Source organism: Onychomys torridus, chromosome 3 (assembly GCF_903995425.1).
Source record: "Onychomys torridus chromosome 3, mOncTor1.1, whole genome shotgun sequence".
Classification (NCBI taxonomy): domain Eukaryota; kingdom Metazoa; phylum Chordata; class Mammalia; order Rodentia; family Cricetidae; genus Onychomys; species Onychomys torridus.
Genome location: NC_050445.1, coordinates 88,098,298 through 88,107,279, shown reverse-complemented (window position 1 = coordinate 88,107,279; position 8,982 = coordinate 88,098,298). Strand labels below are relative to the sequence as shown.

Below are 8,982 nucleotides of genomic sequence, written 5' to 3'. Positions count from 1 at the left end.
TACTCTATTTATATGGCCTCCATTGTTTGTGAGTTCTTGTTGGAAGCTAGAAATGAATTTTTATCTGCTACTTATTTCATCAGCCCTTTTAAATTTTTTTTAAGTCTAAGGAAATTTAAAAAATACTTTTATCAATTCCACTACCAACTCTTTCCCTCCCAATACAATTCTTTTTATTCCATAAAATTTGCAATTTCTAAAATATTATATCTTGCAATAAAAAGAAATTAAAGAATTAGTACATTCATTCTTCTAGCACTCAGTAAAGATGTGTTCTGAGAGCAAACCGCAGAGGACACCTCTGTCCTCATTGAGAATATATGTTAAGGGCAAGGAAAGGTGATTCAGCAATAAACCAATGAAAAAATAAGCGCAGGCTATAATCAGTGTTGTGAGAAACATGGAGTATATTGCACAAGATTAGGGTAGTTGAAAATGATAGAACATTCACAGCCACTTATTCACTTTAAGCCAGGGCTAATCTATCACAGTAGAGTCATTTCTTTCATTGACATCTCTTTGAATTAATCAATGCCCTGTTCTGTTTGTTAGTTAAATCAATTTCTTATTCTTGACCACTGCTATGTTGAATATTGATTTTTATTTTAAAAAGTGTATTTCTGACTTTCATATGAAAGAGGGTCAGATCTAGTCTCTTCAGAATCAATAAGGAAGCTGAATGAACTGGCTATGGCTGCATCTTCATTGTCCGCGGTTTGCAATAGATGGTTTTCACCTTGTGGTCCTACATGACTACGTGGGCTGCAGCCATTCCATCTGCACAAAAGACAAAGGCAGGGAGAGGGTCATACCTTCTCCTCCCAAAGACGCTTTTATTTCTGCATAACAATCATTTATTCCATGGCTATAAAGGAAGCTGACCAAGGTAGCCTTCACTCTGGATAGGAATACACACACCTGGAAAAACAGCAGAAATTGTGTTACTAAAGAAAAGGGGCACACCGTTACTGAAAAGTCAGTCATCATGCATATTGCCACCCAGGTTATGTGATCCAGTATCTGGTACAGAGAAAACCAAAGTTTCTTTCAGGAGGTATCCATTGAGATGACCTTAAAGAATGCAAGAATAGCTAAATGTAAGAGCATTTGCTGTATAATCATGAGGACTTGAGTTTGGGTCCCCATCCATCTACATTAAAAAGAAAAACAAGCAGGCACAGTTATGTGTATCTGTAATCCCAGTGTTGGAAAGAGGGCAGAGAGACAGAGGATTGTTAGGACTTGGCTGTTAGCTTAGGTGAAAATCAACACAGAAGCTTGGTTCATTGGTGGATCCTTTCTCAACGGAATGTAATTGAGAGGGATAGAGATCACCAGAAGACCTCATCTGGCCTCTGTATGGAAGCATGGGTGTGCACATCCACTACACAGACACACACATGTGCATGTGCATCTTTATACACATGAAAGACTACAAGGGAGTTTCCTCTATGAACTAGAGAAAGAGAGCCAGAAGTAGGGTACTTATTTTAAACTATATGCCCACAACATAGCTCTAGCTTACCTATAATATGTATGCTGCTATTAAGTTCTGTTTGGGATGATGATCTGTGGTCTTCCTAATTTTTTGTTCTCCTACATTGAGGGCGCATTATATCACAGCAATTTTTGAGTTATCAAAAACATCAACTATTGTCATCTTATTTTGAACATGAGGGGCAATGTTAGAGAGCATATTAAGTAGTAACTTGGTATTTGGCATTTTATTTAGGTGTACAGATATATGTGGAGTTTATAGATAGGAAGAGGTAGCCAAACCAAATAAATATCTCTGAGAACTAGCATGAATGGTATAAATAACATGCCAGGTTCAAACAAAAGCACTTACAAATTAGGGTATTAAATCACAGCCCACATTACAATAACGTGATTTGGTTTGGTGTTCACCAGAACAGAGCTGATCGTATGGAACTAATGTGATGTTTTGTGTGAATGTCACATTAGTTATGCATTTGTTACATGATTTTCATGGGTGCCAGAATGTAATTCATTGGAATAAACAGAAGAGTCTAGTGGCATTGAGCCTAATGCTATAAAGGGGAATTTGCCTTCATTAAACCCTCTCGTACAGTAATTAAGGTGACATTATATCCAGCACATTTTCTTAATGAATATCTTACACTGACATCAAACAAAAAAGGAATCAGTAATACTGTTTATTTCTGCAAATTTCATGTGAACAAAGATCACTGAAGTGCATGGTTTTGTCTAAACACATCATACAATGGCAACACACCCTACTGCCGAAGATGAGGCAACGTGCTTGGCTACCAGAGTAAAGGCATTTCAAAGCTTTGCCTTGAGTCTCCTGACTACAGAAGGCAGGGGATGGCACAGAGGCCATTCTTTACCGTGCATCTGGAAGGAGAAACTCCAAGTACATAGATGCCTTCTCTGAACTAACCAGATTTCCCATAATCTTGCATGTATCTAGCTATGAGCCTAAGACAATCTGTGGGATCCAAGAACTAGGTCTATTCAGAAGAACTGGAATGTGAACATCAATTTTATCTCTATAACCCTAGACATCTAACACAATACTAGCCGTGTGTGTGTGTGTGTGTGTGTGTGTGTGTGTGTGACAGAGAGAGAGAGAAAGGTTGAATATAAACAAATGCAACTCTTATTTGCAACAAGTTCTGTTTTACTAAGTTACTCCTGGAGTGTCTCTCAATGGATTTAATCCAAAGTATGATAATAATAAAATATAAAACAACTCAAATCAGAGTAGCTCATGAAAAAATGCCACATAGTGCTCTATTGGAAATACCCAACTTATTCCTGAAAACTGTCACAAGCATTAAATATATGTAGTCAATAAGATTTGCAATACACATATATAAAATGTGCAATAATAATGTTGCATGTAAGAGACTGAAGATTGTCTTTCTTCTCTGCAAGGTCTTTTCTTGATTGATTGTTTCTTTTGTTCTTTGATTCCAGATATTTCTAAAGGGGTAGTTAGGCTCTCTAAAGCTCCATCCCAAATACATTCTATTCTCTAAAGTCCCACTGTTTCTCCACGAATCTGAGGTCTGTCTGGCAGGACTTGCCCATGTTGCACTGAACAACTTCACCACAGCCTTGGTTCTGAACATATAATATTAACACTTGGCACTGTGCATGAATCATGAAATACCAGCAAATGCTGCTTGGAACCTCTTAGTTCAGATCAGATTTTAAGCTATTTTTTGTGCTATGGATTTCAGTGGTTTTACATAGACATAAAATTATCTGTTCTTACAGAAACATAGTACTTTAATTATAGAAAACAAAGCCTTTTAATATTTTGCTACTGTTAGTTACATCAGCGTCAAATTAGTAAATCTTCAGATTGCATTATGCTAGAATGTTTGGTTTGAAAAATTGCTACTTCAGATGCTGACAAGTTTCATAACAAATGATCAGTGAAATTTGGCTTTGATTAGAACAATTTCTGAAATGGTTCTAAGCATACTATATTTATTTGTTCATTTGTTTTTGGAGATAGTGTCTCTCTACATAGCCTCAGTTACCCTGGAATTTACTTTGTAGACCAGGCTGGCCTAGACCTCACAGAGATCCACCTGTTTCTGCCTCCCAAGTGCTAGGATTAAAGGCATGCACCACTATGCCTGGTTTGTACTGTATTTTTTGTGAAGCAACATTCTCAGCCTTGATGATTGTAAAGTCAAAATTTCAAGCAACTAAAAAATAAGGACCATAGTCTTGGTGCTATTGCAACATCAAATATCCAGCCAAGATTCAATTCTTTTTGTAAAAGTAAACAACATTGTCTAGTTGTGGGTTTCTGTATTAATTCCCACCTATCGCAAGATGACACTTTTCTGATGAGGGTTGAGGCATGTGTGTTTAACAACATGTCCCCAGGAATCACTTTGTTGCTATGTTCATTTAGCAGAATAATAGAAGTAGGTTTTCCTTAGGCCCATGACCTCTAGTTTCAGATTCTTGTCCTCATTAACAGTGCCCGGAAAGGCTGCTATGTTGTGGAATATTAGTTGAAAATGTGTTACATTTGTTGATGCTGTAGAATATTTGTTTACTGATGCAAAGATGCATTGCATTCTTTTATGTTGCATTTGTTTAACTCTGTAAAGCTGTGTTGCGTTGCCTATCTAAAACATATGATTGGTCTAATAAAGAGCTGAATGGTCAATAGCCAGGCAGGAGAGAGAAATAGGCAGAACAGCCAGGCAGAGAGAATAAATAGAAGAAGAGAGAAGGGGGAAGAGTGAGAAAGGAGGAGAGGAGGATGCCACAGGCTGGCCACACAGCCACACAGCCAAGAACAGAGTAAGAAGGAAAGAAAGGTATATAGAGTAAAGAAAGGTAAAAGCCCAGAGGCAAAAGGTAGATGGAGTGATTTAAGAAAAACTGGCTAGAAATAAGCCAAACTAAACTGGGCATTCATAAGTAAGAATAAGTCTCTATGTATTTATTTGGGAGCTGGGTGGCAGGCCCCCAAAGAGTAAAGGGTGTAAAAATAGACAATAACAACAACAAAAACAAACAAACAAAAAAACCCTATACTGCTAGCGCATGGAGTAGGCCTTAACTCCAATCAAAAAGTGTTTTGTGCCGGGCAGTGGTGGCACACACCTTTAATCCCAGCACTCGGGAGGCAGAGGCAGGCGGATCTCTTTGAGGCCAGCCTGGGCTACAGAGTGAGTTTCAGGAAAAGGTGCAAAGCTACACAGAGAAACCCTGTCTCAAAAAAAAAAAGTGTTTGTTACTCCCATGACATCTGTGCCACTAGTGGGTTTATCTTGCAGACAGGGCAATGCTGCAGTTCATATAGGGTTTATAGTTAGATGAGGCTGATGATTACTTTTCTTCTTCAGTATCATATATTCTACTTTTCAGCACAATAAATGCTAGTCAACAAGGATGAAGCTTCCAGTTGGGTATTAGTTTGATTTCTCCATATTTGAAGACATAAGGATGTGTTTTCTTCAGATATTAACAGGATGTTATAGAAGTAACCAGTAACATTAGCAATAGCATGTGATGTTTGAGGGGGGTCTATGTGACCCCTTTTGCCAGTGACTCAAAAAGATGCAAGCAGGCTTTGCAGACACCACTCTCCCCTCTCACCACCTGCTAAAGCTATGGTCAACCCCACTGTGTTCCTTAACACATTGTGAGCCCCTGGGCCCTGTCTTCTTTGAGCTGTTTGCAGACAAAGTTCCAAAGACGGCAGAAAGCTTTCATACTCTGAGCACTGGAGAGAAAAGATTTGTGTGTAAGGGTTTCTCCTTTCCCAGAATTATTATAGGATTTATGTAGCAGGGTAGTGACTTCACATGCCATAATGGCACTGGTGGCAGGTTCATATATGGGGAGACATTTGAAGATGAGAACTTCATCCTGAAGCATACAGGTCCTAGTACTTTGTCCATGGCAAACGCTGGACCAAACACAAATGGTCCCCCCTGGCTTTCTTTTGTCTGTACCACTAAGATGGAGTGGTTGGATGGCAAACATGTGGTCTTTGGGAAAGTAAAAGAAGGCATGAGCATCATGGAAGCCATGGAGTGTTTGGGTCTAGAAATGTCAAGACCACCAAGAAGGTCACCATTTCGGATGGTAGCTAATTCTTTTAACTTGTGGGCATCTTAGCCACCAGACCACTCCTTCTGCGGCTAAGTGGAGCACCCCCACCCCATCTGCTCACAATACCCTGTAATCTCCACTGTCACTGAAATTCTTTGGGTTTCCATATTTTCCTCATTCCACTCCAAGTCTGGCTGGATTGCAGAGTTAAGTTTATAAATTATGAATAAAAACTAAATAAGAAAAAAAAAAACATACAACCCATACCTGGTACTGTGGTCTTATTTTATAGCATATGATATGTCTCCCCCATTATATGCTAACTCCATTTAAATTCCTTTTGCATATTTATAAATTTTAGGAAGCCTCTACAGTAGTAGGTTTCCATAAGGCCTTTCTTGGCCTTTCGTGTTAATTATCTGTATTCCTTCTTTAAATCTGCCTTTCTATTCTCCTCCACATTCTATCTTCCTATTTTAATTTGCCATTTATAAGCCTGTGTTTCCCCTTGCACATGTTTAGTAGGTGAATATGTACATGTGGGTATGTATGCACATATGTGCACATCCATGTAGAAGCAAGAAGCCAACCTTGGGTTTGTCCCTCAGGAGCCATTCCTCTTGAATTAGGATAACAGAGTCTCTTCTTGACCTGTAGTTTGCTGATTATGCTAGGCAGGACTGAGCTGGGAGGACCAGGGATCTACCTGTTTCTGCCCTTCCTGAACTGAGAGTATAGATGTGTGCTGTCATGCCCAAAGTTTTTAAACATGTGTTCTATGGATCCTTGTACTTACCTGGAAAGCCTTTTACAGAGCCCTCTAGCCCATGACTAACATTTTTTTTTTTTTTTGAGAATGAAGCTGAGTTCAGAAAGATTAATTATTTTCTTCAGGTTTCGCAGTAAGTGAGACATCTTTTACCCCAAACTTTGTTTCTTCTAGGCATGGGGACTCAAATAGTGAAGGCAAAAAGAAATCAACCAACATTAAAATCTGAAACTCTCATGGAGGTTTCTTGCCTGTGTGAAAATGCATAGACTCCAAATAGAGTCATACTCTATTTAAGGGTTTATACTAACCAGGTTGAGGGTTTTATAGACTAATAATCTGCCAACATCTGCATAAATGACAACAGGGCCATAGCCTGCAAATGAAAGAATGAATATTTTCTCAATTAGGAAAAATAAACATATTATCTAAGAGCAACACACAGTCTGCTAAACTCAGTGTGGTTAGTATTACAGAAAGCTCAAGGAAACCGTTCTTATATTTCTCATTTTACAGTAAATATGAGAATGCCATGATTTGGACTATCATTATCATTGAGAATGTTATTTGAGAATAGTGTCTTAGTTGCCTTCAACAAATTCTTTCTATTCAATCTTGGCAGATGTGTGTGTGTATGAACGTGTATATGAGTGTTGGCACACGGGTGAGCATTTATAAGTGTGTACTCAGAAGAAAACAAGGCTTCAGTACCTATGACTAATGTACATCCAAACTGGCGGCTTATCTGATACTACATTTAACTAAAGTAGCTTAGTCTAATGTTCCCAGCTACATGCCGTGATCCAACCATCACATAACTGGGACCAAATTATTGATGGGATTTTAGTTCTTTCGTGACAGCAGCAGCAACAGCAAAGACAAAAGCAAGGATGCTGCAAAGTCAAGTTCAGGAAACAGAACTTCATTACAAGACCACAATGAGAGTTCATCTACTCTTTTTTTTTATAGTGACTTAAATTTTTTTTTAATTATTATTACTATATTTGTGTTTCAATTCTACACATTCCCCCATCCTCCCCCCTCCCGCACCTACCCCCACTTTCCCCCATACTCCCCTCCATTCCCATCTCTTCCAGGGCCAAGACTCCCCTGGGGATTCATTTAAACCTGGTGGATTCAGTCCAGGCAGGTCCAGTCCCCTTCTTCCAGGCTGAGCAAAGTGTCCCTGTGTAAGCCCAAGGTTCCAAAAGCCAGCTCATGCACTAAGGACAGGTCCTGGTCCCACAGCCTGGATGCCTCCCAAACAAGCTATTCAATTGTCTCACTTATCCAGAGGGCTTGATCCAGCTGGGGGCTCCACAGCCTTTGGTTCATAATTCATGTGCTTCCATTCATTTGGCTATTTGTCCCTGTGCTTTTTCCAATCTTGGGCTCAACAATTCACGCTCTAACAGTCCCTCCTCTTTCTCGACAATTGGACACCTGGAGCTCCACATGGGGCCCTGCCAAGGATCTCTGCATCCACTTCCATCAGTTATTGGACGAGAGTTCCAGCTCGACTGGTAGGGTGTTTGGCCATCTGATCACCAGACTAGGTCAGAACAGGCTTTCTCTCGACCATTGCCAGCAGTCTACAGAGGATGTGTCATTGTGGATTTAAGGGGACCTCTCCAGCACTCTGCCTATTCCTGTTCTCATGTGCTCTTCATTTATCATGGTGTGTTATTCCTTGTTCTCCCTTTCTGTTCTTGATCCAGCTGGGATCTCCTGCTCCCCTAAGCTTTCTTTCCCTCATACCTTGCCCTTCATTACTCCCACTGTCATCCAGGTTGTTCATGTAGATCTGATCCATTTCTCTGACATTGGGTGATCTTTGGGTCTTTCCTAGGGTCCCGTTTTCTAGGTAGCAACACCTGGAGTTTTATAGCAGTCTAGTCATCTTTGTATTACATCTAGTATCCTCCTATGAGTGAGTGCATACCATGTTTGTCCTTCTGAGTCTGGGTTACCTCACTCAGGATGATTTTTTCTAGATCCATCCATTTGTCTGCAAACCTCATTATGTCATTGTTTTTCTCTGCTGAGTAGTACTCCATTGTGTATATGTAACATATTTTCTTTATCCATTCTTCAGTTGAAGAGCATCTAGGTTGTTTCCAGGTTCTGGCTATTACAAACAAAGCTGATACAAACATAGCTGAGCAAATGCCCTTGTGGTATGATTGAGCATTCCTTGGGTATATGCCCAAGAGTGCTACAGCTGGGTCTTGGGGTAGATCCCAGGGATGCAAGGGTGGTTCAACATATGAAAGTCCGTCAATGTAATACACCATATAAACAAAATCAAAGAAAAAAAAACCCATATGATCATCTCACTAGTTACAGAAAAGGCATTTGACAAAATCCAACACCCCTTCATGATAAAGGTCTTGGAGCGATCAGGAATACAGGGAACATACCCAAACATAATAAAGGCAATCTACAGCAAGCCAACAGCCAACATCAAATTAAATGGAGAGAAACTCAAAGCAATACCACTAAAACCAGGAACAAGGCAAGGCTGTCCCCTCTCCCCATACTTATTCAATATAGTGCTTGAAGTTCTAGCCAGAGCTATAAGACAACATAAAGAGATTAAGGGGATACAAATTGGAAAGGAAGAAGTCAAGCAGATG

At 39.7% G+C, this 8,982-nt stretch overlaps 1 pseudogene; it reads left to right on the top strand.

Annotated features, from left to right (window-relative positions):
• Positions 1-5,132: 5,132 nt before the first annotated feature.
• LOC118580082 lies at positions 5,133-5,618 on the top strand (annotated as a pseudogene).
• The last annotated feature ends 3,364 nt before the right edge of the window (positions 5,619-8,982 follow it).